This window comes from Branchiostoma floridae, chromosome 4 (assembly GCF_000003815.2).
Source record: "Branchiostoma floridae strain S238N-H82 chromosome 4, Bfl_VNyyK, whole genome shotgun sequence".
Classification (NCBI taxonomy): domain Eukaryota; kingdom Metazoa; phylum Chordata; class Leptocardii; order Amphioxiformes; family Branchiostomatidae; genus Branchiostoma; species Branchiostoma floridae.
In genome coordinates this window covers 26,829,889-26,852,201 of record NC_049982.1, presented here as the reverse complement: position 1 = coordinate 26,852,201, position 22,313 = coordinate 26,829,889, and the positions used below count along the sequence as shown (strand labels likewise).

The 22,313-nt window shown below is 40.4% G+C and overlaps 1 long non-coding RNA gene across 1 annotated transcript in view; it reads left to right on the top strand.

The window, feature by feature from the left end:
• The window catches only part of LOC118414448, a 23,895-nt gene extending 13,208 nt beyond the window's left edge, over positions 1-10,687 (top strand). The window contains exons 2-3 of the long non-coding RNA XR_004830972.1: positions 6,015-6,099; positions 9,680-10,687. This is a non-coding gene — a long non-coding RNA (uncharacterized LOC118414448). The remainder of the gene's footprint in view (positions 1-6,014; positions 6,100-9,679) is intronic.
• Positions 10,688-22,313: the final 11,626 nt, after the last annotated feature.

Below are 22,313 nucleotides of genomic sequence, written 5' to 3'. Positions count from 1 at the left end.
ATCAGAGGAGCGATCACACCTGCCTGGCCTGAATCTTTGTGTTACGGCGTCATAACCAACGTGGAACGGGGACTTCTGATTGGTCCGCGGGGCCTGGCTATATGATAATTCACTGTTAATCATAGGCCGATAGGTCGCTTTTTAACTTTACATAGCACATTATTTGTGAAACAGAGTCTAACCTTAAATGTATCCAAAGTTCATTGTTACAACATAATATTTTTGGTATTTCCTCCTTATGTTGACCATATCTGGAGGGAACAGAATTTCTTTTTTTCCCCCCGAAATCAAGTGAAAATCATGGGGCAAGCTGATGTCATCCAGAATACCTTACAGGTGAATAGGGGTTTTCTTGCACGTGTCTGTAACAAAAAAAAAATTTACACACATGAAACTGAGCAAAAATAATTGTGTCTTTACTGGTAACATCTATTATCATAATACCGGTACGTTTACGACGATTTCTCTAGCCATACTGATTTGACAAATTGTCAACGCATCATTTTCTCCAGTTACATGTTGCTGTTATAGGTTACCCTTGCCACTTCTTCTGTGTAACTTTTCTGCCACTCTTGTCCTGCTAAAAGCGTAATATTGTAATTGTAACACGCCGCGGAATTACACGGCGAACGGGCGCGTGGTTGGGAGGGGGTACAAAATACCGGTAGGAAGAAACACGGCACAATGAACTGCCGCTATGTACATTTATACATCCTCTGATGTTCCTTCCTTTTCTGTCAGTAAATGCATAAAACATAAACCTGCATGAGCATACAAAATGTCATGAGAAAACGGACGTATACTGTCAAGAATTTTCATTTAACTTCTGTCTGTCACAACCGCTATGACGTACATGTAACACTTCACTGCTAGCGTAGATATAAAAATGGCGGGAAAATGGCTGCGTACGTTCAATTTTGCCCATTCAGTCGTAGATCCGGGCTATTATGCAACGGTTCTTCACACTTTTACATGAGTTGTAGGTCACCAACAGAAATTCAAGATTGTTGTTGAATCATGTTCGTCTTGTGCCGTGAGCATGTGTAATTATGATCTATATAAATTTGGCAATGAATGTGACAGTGTGTTCGTCCCACGACGAGCTGCCTACCCCGAAATTTAAAAAAAAGTATACTGAAAACTTTTGGCCTTGTTGTCTTCGAATGCATTGTTATCGATGCTTTGTAAATGGTGTATTGGACACCTAGATGTCTGAAGTGTGCACAGCTCAGAAATAACTATTGTTGCATGTGTAGATCTCTTTGAGTTCCAGTATTTTTAATCTACCGGTATAAGTCTTACTACCGGTATTATGCCAATGCATGTTAGTCATTTCATGTTAAGAAATTATATTAATGGGAAATTATGTGTAAAAATTATGTATCAGACTCCTGATGAAAGCAATTAAGCTGTAAATTGGTGCAGGGGCGTGTTAATTAGTAAGGTCTGTCATGTGTGTAAAAAATTTGGACTAAGGAATTAAAGTCTAAGCCCCAAATCTTCAAATATTTCTTGAATCACTCCTGCTAAGAGTAGTGGTGACCAAGTGTGCATAGCTGAAAACTAGATAGCGAATCTTCATTGCATAGCATTTCTCTATTAATTCGGAAGTTCTACTTCTAGACTCAAGCTAACAAAGTAGCATCACGCTTCGTCCACAGTCTAACTCTGAGGTTTGACCGCTTTACCTTTTCTTAGATCCTGCTACATGTAACTTATGTCATTGTTAAATGTTCAAAATGTAGGTATCACTTTGTTATGACAAGTTTCATGAATGGTAATTTAAACCTTTGTTTCTACAAAATCTGTTAATGTCATGTTACAATCAAAAAAATACTTATCAATAACAGAATGTGAAATTTTATCCAAAGAAAAACCTTCCTCTCCCAGCAATGTGGAGAATTTGTCAGAGTACTGAAAAATACTTTTTCTTTCATGGCAGTTTTATTTTGTGGAAGGAGAGAAAAGAAAGTTTGAGCGGTATTTGAAGGTCTCACTTTAAACAATTCTGTACTATAGAACATTTTAGGTATGGTATAATTTTGTGATAAGAGGTCAGTGCGAAAAGTAAAAGCACGGTTTCATGATTTATTGTATGATAGCCATGTTTGTGCTGTGTATTCAAAGTTTGCAGTTGTAATAATTACTAGTAGTTCATTAGAATCATTAAAACACATTTTTGCACTGTTGCAATTTTACAGTAAGCTGTCAGCACAAATACAAAACCTCCGCCAACAGTTTGACGATTTACGGTATCGCAGTCATCCGGTCGCCCCACCAATTGGGATGTGCCCAGCTGCTCTGTACCCTGTACGGTTTGTACCATCATGTAAAAAGGGACATCGAAAAGGGCAGCACAACTCTCTGATCAGCGGTAGGGTCAGGAAAAGGCAGCTTCCTCATTCCCTTTCATCTCTCCCTTGGTCTTTCCTGCACTGATCACTCTTACTGTCACCTTTGCTATAGTTTTGCTATTCATTACAACCCGTGTCACCTCATTTGCCAATTGTGTCACCACCACTGTCCCAATCTTTAGCCACCGTATATCGCGATTATCTCATCTTTTCTACGGATGATTGAGGACACCGCGTTAATAGCTCCGGCCGTTTTCATACCGGTGAACCGTCAAATAAATCACCGGATCACGACAGCGGGATGAATTATAATTTCACCACTGATAGATCAATGTAATTTCTCACTTGGTTGATATTTTATGACATTTCCAATGTTGAGGAGTTAGAGTACAAAATCTATATTTTGCAAATAGATTTGAGCGGAGCTTATTGCACAATGGAGTTGTCGGATCCACGCGCAGTCGTTTTGCTGATATTGGTTTCTGGCGTGGTTTATTGCTTGCTAACCCCGCTGCCCTGTATGTTGGGGTGTCACAGGTTATTCTCCTCTGATCAAAGTAATACAAAGTAATGAGAGTTGATATTCGACGCGGAGCGCTAACAGCTCGCAGGGGGGTCGTCGGAAGCGGGGCTCCGTGTCACCCTCGGAAATTTAGCGGTGACAGGAACGATGATGTGGTCCAATAAATCTATGATAGATGTGTGTTGCTAACACTTAAGTTCACAGGGCATGATTGCATCCTGACTGCCCACCTAATATCACGCCTTCAATGCAGATGAAATTTTCGCTCTTGTTTTTTTATGTGTCGGTGTTTCAGGCCGTGCGAATTACCCAGTTGGGGATTGTTCACGAAATTGCTACACTAACTATAAATAGTCAACAGCATTATAGAGCAATTTCCCTTTTTTGACTCGAAGGAGGTAATGCACAGTTTGAAACAAAGTTACGACAAGGAAGTCGATAGATTTTTTAAACGGTCATGTTTCAGATAGCCTCCACTGTAGGGCTATCTCCAGAAACCGTCCCTCCATCCATCCCAGGACGGAAATTTACTTGTTGGTACGGAACCCAAACTACAAAATCTGAACTTCATGACATGTAATTGATAAAAATGTGGTTTTATAAGCTTAAAATGACAGATTTAGCAACAAAAATTAGGAACATGGGCTCCCAAACAATAAGTGGAACAGAAAATATTGAAAGCTGGAGACGTAAAACGACTGACCGTTTACAAAATTTATTCAGTTGCTTGAGTTAAAACTTTTGTATTGTTATTCTTATCACCTGGATGTCTAACTTTCACTGACGTACGAAGAAAGCTACAGTTTCTGAAATATATTGCAATATTTTCTAGTAAGTTCTTTTCAAATTTTTCAAATCAAAAAGGTGCTGCAAGTTGCTCACCGGCCAAAGCTGGGGTACATACTTTTTTTGAGGTCATTGCATAGGTTAATAAGACCTCAGGAGCTTCTCCAACCGGTAGGGGTGGGTACCGGTACAGAGAATTCAGGTCCGGTTCAGGCACAGAGGATTAGGTCCCCTTCCAGAAATGAACCTGGACCTGATTTTGAAAACTTGTGAATGGACGATACTCAAAACAATGGTCCATTTGGCTACAAAGGACCGTGTTTGTTAGAGTATCTGACTTCCACTGGTGTTTCAAAATCCTATCTTCGTGCAAACGACACTTACTGCGTTTGTTAAATTAGACCAGGTTTGACTGTAGACACTTAAGGTAAGGTAGAAATGACTTAATCAACTCTACTCTACTTCGCTCTTGTTATTTTCTTGGACCAGTAAGCTCCAAAACACATGAAATATATGCCGATATATAATCTATTCATTTTCTAATCGGACCCAAATCCTGTCTACTGATTTTTTTTATTACTGGTCCTTTTTCTCCAGACTGTTCCAACAAGAAAAAAATGGTTTTGCTGTGCCCAAAATACTTTTTTAAGCCACGTTGCCCGAGCTGCAACTTGAGTCAAAAGCCAGGTTGCACCATCAACATCTCAGGTTGCCCCACTTCCAAGTTGTTACTTTCTTCAAGTCAGCTACTTATCCATTATCTTTTCTTTCAGTTACATGTAACTACGTAATATGCTTTATGTTATCAAAAAATTTAAACAAAAGATTACGCATGTACATTGTAGGTGGGAAGAAAGGCAGTGTTCCAACTGCAAAAAAATTTCAGTGTGCAACCTGGGTTTAAAGTTAGGTTGTGCCAGGCAAAATCAGGTTGCATTTGCAAGTGGGCAAGTGGGTATTTCGAGCACTGTTTTGTACCAATACACTGTACCGGTATCCACCCCTACTGACCACCCATCCTAAGTCTCGAAGCTTCTCCAACCAGTAAAATCTTAGCTTCAGGTGTCAAACATCTCATCCCCTTCTAAACAGGACCTGAATATCAAATGTTGGGCAGAACGCTGGAGGGGCTTTAAGTGGGGTCAATATTGGGGGAAGCCTTTCGTATTGGACAGGATTACACTTGTCATAGCGGGATTACGCTCGCCGGCTATCGCCCAACCGCCTTTCAACCTGTCCGTGGGTACTTTGTACCAAGGATAGAAGTTTGATAAGGCTTGATCTGCAGAGATGTAGGTACAGAATGTCCAGTCAAGCTGTTTAATCTGGGTACTTGGAACAATGATGAAGCTCAGAGTTTAAAAGTACAAATAGAGACAAGCTTTTAGTGATGTATGGTAATGTACAGTGACTTTTGTATGGTCAACTTTAAACTCAAAATACAAAGTAAGTTGTAAAATTCTACTTACTAGAATAAAGAGACTCTTTTTACACAACCATTGCTTTATTCACACCGACGTTTCTCTTTATTCAGTGACGTACCAACCTGATAAAACTTTTCACTGATACTTACTAGAGTAAGCAATATATATTGGCTAAGTAACATGAGTGAATAAGAAATATCTTGTTACAATCAGGGGCTAATCAACATTGTAGGTTTTAGTTTTCTGATAATAAGATAATCTTACCTTTTTGCATATGCTGTGAGTTGATTATAATCTGATGAGTGTAGACAGAGTGTAATTGCCCAAGAAGACCACTCATATGCATGGGACTGATAAAATCTAGTCTGGACAGGTGGTCACTATAGACAGGGTTCTTTCTTCTTGTGTCAATGACGAAAATTGTCTAAGGGATACATTGGCCAGGTGGTCCTTACATGATGTAAAGGTGGTCACTTGTACAAGTTTGAATGTTCACTTGTATAGGTTTGACTGTGTATTGAAACAAGACAAGTTTGCGCAATATGTTTATTTAGAAATGAGGTTGAGTAAAGCCATGGCAATTTAATTTTAAATATTTGGTTTACCCCTTAAATTTTCTGAACTAATTTGAAAAAAAAAGATAAAGGAATGAATCAACCATGATTTAGCAGCAAAAATTACCTTTTTCATTTTTCTTTGCATGACAGCTATATCAAATTCTTGTAGAAATCAAGAAACCAAAAAGGATAAGATTGGTTTGCCCTTGCATTATGTAATGAAAGTATTTCTTCATTAGTCATTCAACTTTTAAGTCCTACTCTGTATTTATTGCATTGCCAAGTCATGAAATCAAACATGTTTCCCTACACACCAAAAAAATTGCTATTTGGCCAAATAGTGTAAAACTAAATCCCTTTTTTTCCCTAGATTTCAAAATGGGATATTCATCGATTAATATCAGACTACAACAAGAGGACATGAAAATGAGATGGAGCTTGCTGGAAAAGTTGAGGTAAGTTCATGTTATATTCTGTATTTTGAAGCAAGGAGCACTAGAAAAAAGGAAGAGTGACCATTCTGTTCAAAGGAAATTAAGTGGTTGTTTGCTAGCATATCTTTCCCATTGCGATGGGCACCTAGCTGGGATGCCTTGCCCCCAAGGTCATCCTGAATTTTTTCCTTGACAAGTCTGAAAACTGGCAAGCCGAAACTTTGGCAAGAGGCCAGCTATTACCACTGGCAAAGCCATTATGTGAGTTTTCTTGAACCTGTTTACCTTTGCCAAGAAAGTTAATTACAACAACTCAAAAAGGGGCTGACAGGTCATATTGATTTTTGATATGTAGATAGCTTAAGCAATGATTTTTAGGATTGTATGCTATTTATGCAAATCATGATCTAATTTGCATACTTGATGAGGAAAGTTTAGAAATCCACTGCTCTCTACGATAGGACTCTCAAACATGTGACGTATGTCACTCTGAAACATGTCAGTGAGAAACGTATATGATACCTCAGTTGAAAATGCTTGCATCATTTTAACGAAGGTATGAAGTTACCCTGCTCCCAAAAACACCAACTACACACACAGCTGCAGTTTCAAAGAGAGCTGTCAGGGGATGAAAACATAAAATTGTCACCTTAAATGTATGGTAGTAAGTCTTCATCAGATATTCAAATGAAATCTTTATTTGCATGATTTACATGCATAAGTGACCTCTCCTACCCAAATTGCACATGTAGTCGTATGTAATATACTGTATGTGTACTGTGACATCCCCTTTGCACAAGAGGCTGCGATCCCATAAACGACAAAGTATTTGACAGGTCACTCTACACAAATCATAGACAAGGAACTAGTATTTTTATGTTCTGTCAAGTGTTTTATTGCCATGTATCATATTACAATTATGGAACCTACGAGTCACACAAAATAATCCAGTTTTGGTCGCTCAAAAGTTGCTCAGTGATCTCCATCTGGGGGCTAAGCAGTAAAAAATAAGAAGAAGAAGAGAAAAGGCGCGTCAAATGACCAAGTGACACACAAGACAGATAGTTCTCGGGTTTGATTCCTTGCATTCCTGCCTAGACGTTGTGTCTTGGGAAAGGCACTGTACACGACTTTCCTTACTCCACCCAGGTGTAAAAAAAATGGCTACCTGACTTTGGTTGGGGATGTATATTTGTAAAAGGCAGTGGAAGGAGAGGGATGGGCTACGCCTTCCAGTACAATTCCCCTAGACAGTGGATAACAATCAACTGCTCCTACGGCCTCAAAAAGGCTACGGGACTACCTTTACCATAAAGTTTACCTTGCCGAGGTAGGACCTAGGCTTTAATATTCAGGTTAAGCAACGAGGTCTTTTTCACCCTTTAGTTTGTATAAAGTTTATCTTGCCAAGGTAGGACCTAGGCTTTAATATTCAGGTTAAGCAACAAGGTCTTTTTTAGCCTTTGGTTTGTATAAAGTTTACCTTGCCAAGGTAGGACCTAGGCTTTAATATTCAGGTTAAGCAACGAGGTCTTTTTCACCCTTTAGTTTGTATAAAGTTTATCTTGCCAAGGTAGGACCTAGGCTTTAATATTCAGGTTAAGCAACGAGGTCTTTTTCACCCTTTAGTTTGTATAAAGTTTATCTTGCCAAGGTAGGACCTAGGCTTTAATATTCAGGTTAAGCAACAAGGTCTTTTTCACCCTTTGGTTTGTATAAAGTTTACCTAAGTGCCAAGGTAGGACCTAGGCTTTAATATTCAGGTTAAGCAACGAGGTCTTTTTCACCCTTTGGTTTGTCAGCAGAATCATGTAATTTGAATGGAAAAAGTGACATGATCAGCAGAAGTGATCAATACGTGTTGATGCCTGGAGCGAGTTTGGCCCATAGAATTACTCTAACCCTGGGAAGGTGGGAGGACAAGCATCTACAGGGACCACTAAATGCCAGCTGCTGTTTCATGGATGACATAACGTGTCTGAAACTAGTGAAATTTAGTCCTCTCATTAATCCCCGTGGTATAGTATTAAGTTGCCTAAGGATATATAAAGACTTGTGTATGTATATGTATATGTATATGATATCAGGGCTATATGATGGTATAATGTTACCTGTACTGGTAAACAGCCAGAACTGCAAACTTTTGTCACAAAGTCACGAAATCTGTTACTTGAATTAAGAGTCAAAGACCCATATACACACAAATGTAGGGTAGCTGGTGGCCCATAAGAAGTCATCTTTTTTTCGGAGAGCAAAAGGTATACTACATAAAGTGAAAGTAAATGAAAGTGGTCTCTGTCCAGTTTAGCTCACTGAAGAGCTATTATTTCACTGGTCATGACAGAGAAGACAAACACTTTGTGCTATTTAGAGGTTCATTTTGGGAAATTCCCTGGTACTAGTAGCTCTTTTCCACAAGCACAATAAACAGTGATTGAACGGTTGTCTCTTGCAACGGAGCCGGAATCGAACTCACGACTTCAAGTTCCAGAGGCATGGCCGCTAACCACTGGAATATAAACGCTACATATTGAAGTACAAAACGTGCAGAGAGTGGTGTGTGCCAGGCGAAGTGATCTAATTAATCTGAACATTTTCCAATCTACTTAATCTGATAATTCATTTCTATGGTTTAGGCATTCTAACAGGTTGTTTTGTGACAAGAAAATCATCCAGAAGGCACCGATGTAATGTAATGGAACAATCCTATTACACATGTCATGGAATTGTTCACTCATGAAACATTTACACACTGTTTCCCTGCCAACTACCACCACTCCTGCATAGTCCTATAGCTACCAAATACTTTAACCCTTAAACTGCCAGAGTTTCAGCTCTATAAAATGCTATTAGTGCCAGGGTTGGCTGCTGACCCCCGAAAAATCGAAAAGAGACACCGGAACAAGGCCCTAACTTCCGGGGTTCGTGCGCTACACGCGCGCAAAGCTGCTACTTTGGGGGAATACGCTATCCCGGTCATAACCAGGCACGGCACACAGGGCATGTATGTGTGCCAGATATACATTGTATCCATTTTGGGCAGTTTAAGGAATGGTACATGCTGCTTTCTTGGCTTTAAGTTTAAGCACACATCAGCATTTGGGAAAGAGTATGGTGGTTGAACACACAGACCACTACCTGTGGACTAGCTCACTGCTGTTGTGCAAAGATTGCACAAAGCTGTGTGGCCCAGGGCTACAGAAATGGAGATGCACCATAACTTTTTTTAACAAGTTATGAGTATCTGCAACGAGTTCCATTTCTATTTGCACTTCAGAACTTCTAAACAACTGGTAAATGACAAAAAGCATGCAATGTTGTCACATGTTTACCTTTCTATAAAGAACTAGTAGGTGTATCCGTTGTAAATTTCATTTCTGTACAATCATTATCCTGTGAAGTTTCTATTTTGAAGTGTTCCAGTAGCATAATTGTTGTGTATTACATTTTTGCCTTGCTAAGAACTAGTTGGTATCCATTGTAAATTTCATTCCTGTACAATCGTTATGCTGTAAAGTTTCTATCTTGAAGTTTTCCTTATAACGTAACTGTGCCTAATGTTGCTATTTCATTCCAAGCCAGTGTTACTTTGTAAAACTAGACGCTGGTGAGTAAATACCCACTTACGGCACAGTTGAAGTTGGAGGCCTCACGATGCCCATCAGGATAGCCTTCGCCTCTGCGGACAGGCATTAGGAAGAATGCAGTGCCTCGCGGGTATTGACCGTAGATTGGTAATTTCATTCATTAGTAATGTTGATAGCCACTTTTATGGAGCCTGGGCAAAACATATGTTGTACTGCGGGCAGTGAAAAGGTGCTGAGTGGAAATAGCCCACTAGGTGAAAACTGTTCGGGGGCCTGAAGTGGCCAATTTTCCACCATTACCAGTAGCAAACTAGCAACCCTTGGATCTTAAAAAGGCCTACCATTTTCTCAGATTGATATATCCTTTGTATCTCAACTCTCAAAATGTCACAGTACACAAGTGCAAGAGAATTTGCGTGTACCTTAAGTTAAGCATTCCCACAAAGAAGCATGTTCACATTAAAATTTTATTGATGCAACAAAAAGTGCAGCAACTTTATACAGTCAACTAAAAGGTTCAAAATAAGAATTTACGATAAAGGCTTTCATAGAGCCAGGTTGTGCTGATTGTGTTGGACAACAGCCTTCGTTTGAATGACATTACAAGCATTAAAACAAAGAAACCCAGTTTCTAATTGAATGTACATGGTATTGTCAGTACATAAATGTCACATCATATCAACTTTTAAACATGTTGACTTCTTCTTTAGTTTTTATTGCATAGGTTGATAAGTGTAAATTTCGGCGCAATGCAGTGTTTCCTGCTGTGCTGATTTGTTCTATATTAAAAATGACTTTCCTCCTAACATCGCAGAACCCAAACATAATAGAAAAGGTGGGATCCTTTGTCTTCCACTGTCTCGGGAAAAGAAGTGGAACCCAACAAGCTACAGTTTAGTGTTAGCTTTTAGACTAGAGTAGACATATTCCATACTGTTGTACACTGTTTGATTGTACACTTTCATATTAACTGCAATTAGCCCTTGGGCATGAATTTGCAATAAACATACATGTAATACCGTAAATGCAGAATTTTTCACGGTGGTTTAATGTTTGCGGTTTTCGTGGTGGCTGCTTCACCGCGAACTTAAAACCACTGCAAACGTTTTTCCATGGCAGTAAGAGACTACAATGCATGGTGCTACCACGAACATAAAGCCACAGCGAAAAGTCCTTTTTCCCGCTACTACTAAATTAAATCCCCGCGAACTTTAAATGCATTTACAGTATTGTCTATTTGCTCAATAAACCAGCCGCTGCATATAATGTCTACATGACTACCGACATCGGTTTTCTTCTCCCCTCCTCGCGCTGATGGCTTCCTCCTCTGCACCTGTGTTCACCCCAGACCAGGGACTCATCAATGAAACATCGCCGACATTATGGACAGGGATGCGGCCAGGCGCGGGTTTTACCAAACACGCCTCGCCGCTGCCCCCTGGTGAAGCACTATTGTTGAGGGCTCGCAGGAGAGTCCTCCAAATCCCTCCCCGCCAGACTTGAGGCATGTCGAAGCAGCATTGTTTTGGCAGTTTAAGTATGCCTGGTGACTACTGTCAACTGGTGGGCTGCCTAATGAAGTACAGTAGGGGATGCAAGCCTGCCCTAGGAACCACTCCTTCTGGGACCGCTGTCCATCAAAGCGAGAGGAACAGGACTCCAGTGGCCCCTTCTTCCGAAAATAAATCCGTTCGCTGAGACAAAGTTTCCTACCGGCTATTCCCTGGTAGTTTGAAGACTTTTAAAGTAAGCCATCAAAAGTCTTTATTGAAGTGCACAAAGTAAGCCCGGCATTTCTCATGTAATTTTGGGAAAGCTATTTAGTGATCCATTCTATTGGGGGAAACATCCATTTTGCGCCCATCTAATCCGACAAATACATTTCAGTCCTGCCCTTGTAGTTCTTTAGTACTCCCGATGATGTCGTCATTGGTAAATTTCTGTTCAACGACCACATTGACACTTTATGGTGCTATCTCCCATGTAGTCTACTCGTCTCTGATTAACTATAGCAGTATGTAAGGATGGTTCCTAAATGCCCAATACAAATACATACAAGGTAATTTCCGTTTGTCACAGTTGTACCTCTAATCTTTTATTCACTTTTGATCATCACAACTACAGTCTAAGTCTACATCAGCAGTTACCATGTTGTAACTGTTCAGAAAGATTCTGTAACAAATTCACTGTTCAATTTTAACATTTAACTTTATATTGACCATGATGGTAAAATCCTAATTGACATCTGATGATCAGCCCTACAGCTTCGACTATGCGTTAACAGTCCTATACGACAATGGCAGTCTCTGCCACTTAATTATTACCTTGCCAAGAAGGTTTGTGTATGTGTCCCTGTGTGTGGACAGGGTAACTCAAGAAGCTATGTGGCTGGACCTTATGATATTTGGTAGGTAGGTGGGAGTCTGGAAAAGGAACTTGCCACATGCGATGATGATCCCCAAAGTAACTGTCTTACTGCTATTGTGGTGGTTTTAATATCTCTGAAACTAAAGACAACTAAACCTATTTCAGCAGAAATCATTCCTCTTGTGTCAAGTTGTGACATCAACATTTGTGGAAGTGCTATTAAAGGAAAAAATGTTTTTGTTCACATTTCTGTAAATTTTGCTTTATCGACATGGCCATTTGACAAAAGTTTTTCTTTCAAAATAGTGAATGTTCTGTAACGTTTCTCTGCCCCTTAAATGCAATGTTTGTGGTGAAGTCAGTTGTTAGTTTCACCAACATGTAATTTTGTATGTAGTTTTTATAGAAGGTGTACAAAAACTTAGTGTTGTTGTGCTGGGAAATACATGTACATGTGTATCAAACTTTTCTGAAAATGCCAAGGAAAAATTTGATGTTAACAAAAGTACTTTCATGTGATTTAGGAAATTGTGAGTGTCAAATTTAAAAAAAAACATATAAATGACGCACCTAGGTATCTTGTGCTTCAGAATTTATTTTTGTTGTGTTGATGGATGCAAACTTATTTCATGACTAAGGGTCATTTTTGATACACCTCAATATGTGTACATTACTCGAAGTATGTGGACAACAATAGGTACCTCAGACTGCATTTTAGTTGACACTGTCGCATCTCCTGTGTTACGTATCATTTTCTATCTATGAAGAAGTCTTGTAAATTAATTGCAATTATTCCTTCATTACTAGTAACTCCTTGATGTTACAACACAGTGATGAAACTTAAATCTTATAAATAACTTTGCAAACCGAGAGTAAAAAGATTACGAGCTTGCGCGGGAGTTACGTGGGAAAACACCGTTACGCGGAAAATCGCTGTGCACTTAGTTCTCCCGCATCAGACTGCAGCCACCTACCTGTTGGATCGGAGGACCCCGGTCTCCGAGGACAGCACCGAATGAAAACCCAGAAATATTGAGTGCCCAACATCCGCTAAGTGGTATCATCTTCAGAGAGGTAAATGCAGATGAGAGGTAGGAGCATTTTACCAACTCACATCAACTCAACCCAGGTGGGATTTATCTGCCCATTTATCTAGCTGAGAAGCTCTAATGGCCCGATGGGTTCCAGTAAAGGTTCAGCCTGGCCACCGATCAGTAATTTCTTTAAGCTTTTAATGTAGAGAAAAGTGAGTTGGAATCCCAGCTGCGCGGAGGATGCCCAAATCACCGGAGATTTTTCGCAACACAAAAATTCACCGCTGAAAGTACAAGTAAAAGAAAAAGGGGAAAGTGGGAATTGTTTAAAGATTCAAAGCACTTGCGCTAAGTAATCAAGCAGGAGGGTGGGGGAGGGGCTTTGATAAGATTCAGTAGATGACATTCACCTGCATGAGTATTGATTATAGAGTGGTACCCCTTCCTTCTCATGCCCAAGCACCTTCACCCCCAGACATAGCCCAAATGATTGCGGTAACGAAACAAAGCAAGGTAGATTGAGAACTTTGACAGAATGCTTGTATAAGGTTGTGTACGCGTATATGAGGATGATGTTCCATCTTTCCAAATGTTGTGTCGGAAAATTAAAGTTATCGTACTCAATGGACAAAATTCTGACAAAACGTTGACCAAACATCCAACAGGAACAGTGTTGGGTCCTATTGTAACTACAAGACAACTCCTGTACATGTCTGATAACACATTGTAACTGAGGTACCGTGCTGGTCAAGAGTTAAAAGGTGTCTAGTTATTGTTGACAGTTGGCTTTACCACTTAATATTGAAAAGTACAAACAATTCACCAGAGCATGCCAGAGTCCTGCATATTCGCATTATGTTCTCGGACAGTGCCAGCTAAATGTCTATGTCTACAGTCTGATGGTGATTATACCTCACCTTGAGGGTGGTCTCTTGTTATGAAAAATTAAACTCTTGGGTTTATGTATATATAGTACGTGGGAAAGGACAACCACAAGGCAACCACACACACGCTGGAGACGCACATTCCCCATTTGAGCCAACACGCAAACAAGTTTCGCCGTGTGGCTTCTTCAGTGCTTTGGGCTGGAATGAAAACTCTTGGGTTTATGATTTGGCTGGTTTCGATGATCAGTGACCGTTTGTGTTCAAACTGACTGATCAGCCAGAGTATTTCACTCTTATCGTGGCATGTGTAGTCCAGTTGTTAACGTGGACTCTCACTAGACTTAGGGCACAAGTGCGACACTGCTGGGTTCGTTTCTTGTTCGTTTCTTGTTTTGTTATTTTTGCGATTTTTACTAAATTAGATATTGCATCATTAGTAAAAGTATGACAACAAAATGTGCAAAACGGTAGAAAATTCATTCTTTATTTCCGAAATTAGTTAAGTCATCTACAAACCCCGCAGTGCCCCACTGGTGCCCCAAGTGCAGTGAGAGTCCACCTTGCCCAGTGACTCTGCCATGGACCAAGACCTCATGAGTTTGATTTGAATCTCGGATGTTGTTGCTTACCTGACTTGTCTGCTACTGGACAGTGTCTCTGTCCTTTGGGCGGGATCTTAAGCTGTGGTCCTCTGGTCATTGTGTAATGATAGTAAAACTTCTTACTTGATGTCATAACCCAAAATATAAGCAATTTAGGTTATAGACATATAGTAAATAGACATAAGTAAAGTGCAATCTTAAGCTACGATCTTACAACGAAAGAAGATAATGTTACAATGAGTTTAATTGATTTCGATTTGTTTGATGAGGTTTTACCTGTTGAAGGGTAAAACAATTACCAACAAAATGCTCACTTTAGAGTTTACGACTTTACAAATGCAGGAAGCTATGCTGCATTTACTCCCAAATGCCGACTGGCCCTTCCTATTTGTTTTATCATTACTCTTGCCTACCAACATGGCGAATCCCAGCGCTGCAGTTATCCCTGTGATTCTAACTACTCGCTGTTCCAACTGTGCCGGTATATCACCATCACCCTCCCGCCGTACCGTACATACGTTCCCCGCTGACAACCTTGCCCCCCCTGTGCGTCCCCCAGGGGGGACTCTCCGTACGAAGCAGTCTTTAACAATTCCAAACTCCTCCACTGGTGTTAAGTGTTGCATATCAAAGTGGTACTAAAATAACCAGCAGCTATCCAACTCCCCACCATCCTCCAAGGTAATCATCTTCACTAATGGTATAGAAACAATCAAAACCCACACTATGTCTGACATAATGGCGCGCACCAAAGGAACAATGCTACAACTACATTTGGGCAACTACCGGGAGACCGCCGCCGATCTAACTGGATCTTTCTGGGCATTTCATTACAATAAAGTGCTTTCAAGTGTTACCCCACCAGCTTTTGTAGGCGCAAAATTGTATTATCCTATCAATGTGATGAATTGGCTTCAAAAGGCCTCCTGTTTCTCTATAGGCAGAAATGAGATTTCTGTCTCTCCTTTCTTATGTAAGATGGCCAGACTTGTAGAGGTTGAGACTGAAAACTGTCTATCTCTGTACGAAGCTATTGCATTATCTGTCTGGAGCTACGTAAAAGACTCCAAAGCAAAGATGTTATCTTAAGAGTACAATTCTTTTATCAGATCGTTAAAGGACGTTAGAATACATGTTGACTGAGATTTGCATACATGTAGTAAAGTCACTATTACAAGTACAGGGTAGAAGTTTGCTGTCCAGTAACTTCAAGAGTCTTAAGAATTTGTACACACCTTGCTGAATGCCTTTAAAGCTCCCACCTGTTTAAAGAAGAAGCAAAGTACCAGTGAAACAACCAGAGGGGCGAGTAAGAACAGAAAGAAACAACATGCCCCCTACCCGGAATCGAACCGGGGTCGGCAGATCACAAATCACGAACGCTATCACCGTCGCCACAAAAGCACTAGTGCCCTTGGGCAAGGACGATAGGCGGTACTTGAACACCACTGTTACACTACTCCCCCTTTTCTTCAAGATTCGTCCTCGAATCTCCGAGTTCGACATCCCTGTGTGGCACATCCGCTAGCCTGTTACTCACAGGGTCGGCATGGGAACCAGTGAAACAACCAGAGGGGCGAGTAAGAACAGAAAGAAACAACATGCCCCCTACCCGGAATCGAACCGGGGTCGGCAGATCACAAATCACGAACGCTATCACCGTCGCCACAAAAGCACTAGTGCCCTTGGGCAAGGACGATAGGCGGTACTTGAACACCACTGTTACACCAGCAGTAGAATGTACATGTACATCTGTCACACCCACTTGCCACTAGAATAATTGACTGCTACCTCTGACAGATCAATGAATTCCATAGATGATGATTTTTTGGAACATCTTTAATTTGTGTTTTGTTGTCTTTTAAATCATACTTATTAAATAATAAATATATATATAATAACATCTTGCAATTGCCAATTTTGGATGCTGTACAGTTGCTCAGGGTTTGCTGTGAGTGAGTGAGTGAGTGAGTGAGTGAGTGAGTGAGTGAGTGAGTGAGTGAGTGAGTGAGTGAGTGAGTGAGTGAGTGAGTGAGTGAGTGAGTGAGTGAGTGAGTGAGTGAGTGAGTGAGTGAGTGAGTGAGTGAGTGAGTGAGTGAGTGAAGACTTTTTTTAATGTACATTCATGTCTCCACAAGCCACAACCAATACAAACTTTTCTCCATTACAGTATATGACTACAGTAGATGGCGCTACTGCAAACTTAAAACCACCATGAACACTGCAATTTTCATGCTACCGCGAAAGTAAATCCCTGCAAACATGTACATGTAGGTGTTGTACATGTTACCAGACAGTGAAATACTAAAATCATTGCCAGATTAGATCCATGATAACGTTGACTGTTTCAAAACTGACAAGAGAAAAGGAAGGAAGCAGGCTGAGATGTGATCCAGTAGAACATCCTGAGGACGTTGGTGGTGTGTCCCCTGAGGCATCATCACAACAAACTGACAACTCTGATGTAAGGCACTTAAGAGCTCCAGAGGCATTTCAGACGTTTTACGCACTCGCAAGTTAAGTACAAATGTATTATATGATACATGCCGTATGACACATGTCTTACGTGTGGGTAACAGATTATTATAGCATTCACATGCCCGGCATGAAGCAATTAAGGGTATTGTAACAAAGTTACCAACGTGACTAACTGTAAACTTTTTACAACTTTACTTTTACAATTTAACAACTAAGATACTGTACCCGTTTTTACATCGATCATGAAAATTAGGCCATGTCATTTTGCACCACTTGAAAATAAGTTTTCCTCATTGATTATGCAAATTAGGCTCTGATTTGCATACTGTTATGTGTATCTTTCTTACCCTCAACTCAAAAATTGTGACAAGACTACAAATACTGTCGAAGAAATTAATGAAAACATGATTGTAGGCATGAAGAAATCAACATTCTTCCTGGTACCCAACTCAGTAACTGATACAAACTTATTGTTAAACAGCTATACCTATGCAGGCGAAAGGTTAAAAAGATATCCTGAAGTAATCGTTGTCACTGCTTACTACGACTAAACACCAACTCCAGTTGTTTTAAAATCAATGCAAAATGCAATGAATTTTGCAAAACCCAAACCTGTCTACATGTCAATTCAGCGAGAATCCCTTTTCTTCGTTGTAACAGTGATTTTAGTTGTTTGACAGGCCATTTGCAAATGACACTCCACACATCAGTCTCTCTGCTTCTAATAGTGAGTAAAAACTCTCCACATCCATAATATCTCCATCTGCAGGTATGTGTGCTGGGAGATTAGTTGTGGTTGGTCTCTCAGGGGAGGAATGGCACCTACAAACAAGGGCATCCATCATACAGGTACCGTCTTTCCTAAACTTGCTTGACGTTTCTGTCTAGGTCTGAAATTGGAGGAGAAATGTCCTAACAATGGTGCCAGGAAATTCACACAGTGGGAGAATGGACCTCGCTGTTCAAGCTTTGACTATATGCCAGGTTTCTAGCCAGTGTGCCTCCTTCCATCCTTTGAGGGAATTTTCCGCTGGGGACGGACAAAAATTTTGCCCATTCCGTCCTCTTTGATGGCCAAAAATTAGCATGTAAATATATTAATTGAACCAAGCTGAATCTACCAGCTAATTTTGCCCCTCAAAATAAAGGAAATAGCATTTCAGAAGGTGTAGATTCCACAATTTTCCCGGGGAGCATAACAGTACCTATAAAGGATACTGTAAATGCATTTAAGTTCGCGGGGATTTAATTTCGCGGCGGGAAGAAAGAATGTTTGCTGTGGTTTTAAGTTTACGGTAGCACCATGCATTGTAGTCTCTTACTGCTGTGGATAAATGGTCGCGGTGGTTTTAAGTTTGCGGTAAATTTGCAACACAAAAACCGCAAACACTAAACCACCGCAAAATTTCTACATTTGCAATATACATTGATTGTACTGACATCTGAAACAGGTGGCTTGGTTTTTATAGAAAAGCTGTCGCCATCCCAATATTGCAAAATTGGACATGTAAATTAGGCCTACAACTAAAAAACACAAATTTTTGTCCCTTATGTCGTTTGCTCTCGCCCCTTTTTTCACGAGTTTTAGTCCCATCATAACTGATATAAATAATTGATAATGATGTCAAAGAGATTAACTGCTGTTTTAGGAACACACTTGAAACCCCAGATTAACTAGACAGAACATGCAAGGAGATACAAATATATTGGGTATATCCTTTGGCTATGAGACAAACATAATGATCACATCGTAGTCTCAGTGTTGGCTAACCCAGTCTATGGTGGCTTAGCCAGGGTCTCTCCGAGGCATATGAAGCTCTCTGCCGCTGGGCTAATCTTTCCCTCCTGGTAGGAAGTCTACGCTGTTAGATGAAACTCCTACCGTGTTAAACTCTTACTGGATGCGAAACAGTTCCCCAGCGAAGGAGAAAAATTCGTCTGGCCAATCCACGATAGAGTGCAGTGCTTAAAATATATTTTTCAGTAAAATACTTAAGATACAGGTTGCCCCACTTCTTGCTTTCTTCAAATCAGCGATTTCTCTATTATTTTTTCTTCCCGTTACATACTGATGAAAGAAATACAAAAGCTTATGCACGTACACATAGGTGGGGGGAAAAGCGATGTTCCACTAAGACTGCAGAATTTCAGGTTGCGCACTGTGCTACCCGGGTTTAAAATTTAGTTGCACCAAGCAAAATGTGGTTGCATTTGCAAGTGTGCATGCAAGTGGGTCTTTCGAGCCTTGGACTTGATACCAAGTGTAAGTGTCTCAGGAACCTGGAGGGCCCTGTGCAAAATTTCCTTTGGGGCATGTTGGCCCTGGAGCTGAGGAGCTGGCCTGTGTAGGCCCTGGAAACTGTCTGGCTTCCAGGCTACAGGTTTAACCAGCTGTGAGCAGGGAACTTGAGTGTAGGAATGATGTTTCTTCTGATAAGATCATCAGGGTGGTTTTGTACTCCTGGGAAGGTATTATTTCACCCAGCTATGCAAGGAGGTTATAACGTCATTGGTCTATGCTTGTAGGAGGATCTGTATGGGAGGGTACTGTCAAGGCTTGGTACCAACGGTATAACGGTACATGTCGAAGGACTGCCAATTCTTGACGGTAAATTCAGGAAGGCTGTCATGATTAGAAATTGATGACTGTGTTGTTGCTGTTGTCTCTATATCCGCTTGGTTTGTCGATGATGGTCACATGTGTGTCATTGTCTCTCTCTCTCTTTTTGCTGTGCTAGATACGGGTATCTCAATTGGTTAGGAGAGGCTTTGAACACCGACACGGCCAGACGCTTTGTTGTGACTTTTTGAAAACGTGCTGTTCAACCATACACAATACAAAGAATTTACGATTAACGATGAGCTCAGTATAACAAGTAACAAGCTACGTAGAATCATATAAGAGTAACCAATCATGATTCAAGTAGAATTTACTGACAATGCGTAACGTTGAATTGGAGTGGGTTGGCTACGATTAACGATTGATAGCATTCGGGACACTCTCGCACCAGCTATTCCTTTCAACCAGGGTTGTAGCCAGCCTGAAATCATTTTCAGTCCCCTCGATTTTGAATCAGAAAGAACGAGACGTCGAGCTGAAGGCATTACGTTCCTAAGGGGATCCGGGGGCATACTCCCCTGAAATATTTTGAAATCTAGACCCTCTGAAACCCAATTTCCTACATGTTGAGGTGCAGATTTTGCTGGTAGACTAAGCTGTTCATCTGTTTGGTGAAAAATTACACAAGAAGACGTTTTTTTATATCTTTACTGATTTTACATATAGATTTTTGTCCATCACAAAGGACGGAATGATCAATTTTTTTTCAGTCCCCAGCTGCAAAATTCCTTCAAAGGACTGAAGGACGGGTGCTGGCTACAACCCTGCTTTCAACACTGGAAGGTGACACCAGGAAAAAACACTGATGCCCAAGCCAGGGAAGTTGCTAACACCATCCATTTGTAGATTGACGTATCTAACACTGGCCAAATCCTTCTGCTCAGGTGGATTCACACAGTTCTTTTAAAAGATCATGGGCACAATGGCCCCATTTTCCAAATTGGCAATGCGCATTCCCCCGAGGACCGAGGACTACCTCTTTAGTATTCTTGGGCTTTGAGTTGTTTTTCAGCTCTTTCATTCAAGGTTTCAAATTCAGCAGGAGATTTTAGGAGGCCCCTGTCAAACAAATCCTTTATTTTTCTTGCCATACTATACCGCCGTCCCCCAGGTGGGGTGCCCAACTCCAGTCGTGGTGGGGCCATTTGGTAATTGTGGTTGGATTTCAATGAGAAAACGCAAAATACAAACCTCAGAATGCCATTCAGCTCCAACAATCCGATTTTCGCAGCACAAAGGGAGGAAGATGGGGGTCAAAATTCCCGGCATTGTGAGCCGCCATAACGCAATTATACACACAGTGCTTCACAAAGGCGCCGCTACTTAATGGCATTTCCACAGAAAAGACATCAAATGTATTTGAATTGTCTGATAAAAGGATTTTCACATTCAATGTCACAATCAGAATTTGCGGAATGTTAAAAGCCAAGTTTACGGGGGATGAATGCTCGCAGACACCCAGGAGAAATCTGGGCACTAAAAATCATAATGTTGTTGACAGTTGTAATAGCCAGACTCTAGCTCTGCTCGTCTTTAGTTGAAACAAAACTGTTTAAGCCATTTCGGATCCAGACTTCCCCCCCAGCTCTTTCCAGAATTTGATCACTGACAGCGCACAAATTGAATCTAGTCTGTAATGACCCGCGATGCACTACAAAACCATTCTGCAATAATTGCTGTGCATGGAAAGTCATAACAAAGGACCTTTATCATAGTAGGATGTGATTCATCTAATCATTTTAGTCGTCATTCGGTACAACCAAATCCTGTTCTGTGTCACTCCACACTCCAAAGCCTTGAGTATTATTGCTGGCAGACCATAATGCAGGTTGAAATATTAGACGAAAGCATTATACTGAAAATCTTTGACCAGAATCTGAGTTATGTTTGTCATCATAAGCAAAAACAATAGTGGTGAGTGATTTTGACAGAAAGACATGGAAAGGCCCTCTAACTCTTCTCTCCAGTTAGATGAGATTGTTAGAACAGGTGTATCATAAATGTTTAAACTTTTCCGGGTGTTTTAATATCAGGAACCTATGAAACCGCAAATGTGCATTTCCAATGTTTTACTTACTATTAAAAGACTACAGAATTCTGAAAATAATTTCATCAGGTTGGTAGAATATAGGATATATGAGAATTCTTGTACACAACCAAAATTAAACTTCCTTGTTTACGTTTTGCTTTGACTACAGAATTTTTTCACCAATGAGTATAAGACTCAGCGAAAACCTCCTTTCTCCTCTTAGTCTTATTGCAAAATAATACCACCAAAAGTTAATGTATCTACAGTATTTGTAATGTATCTTTTCTACATTTTAAAAAGTTTTTATAAAGGATATGTTATAGAATTAATAGCGCACACTGTATTGACTAATTGAGAAAAGTATGTTTTCTCAAAATGTCTTTGAACGCATAGAAGATTTAAGCTTTACATGAGGATCTATTGTACAAGATCATATGTCAAGGATGGTTTTCCCACCATACACTTGAGTAAGAGCAATGTGAAGCACTACCTGTTGTCGTCTCCTGTGTACCATCAACATCACCACGCCAATTACCATGGTAACAAGCTATGTAAACAGACCGCCCAGAAATTCCATGGATCGTTGGGGCCACTGTAATCTCCAAGCAGATCTTGCTGTGGCAAATGGGAA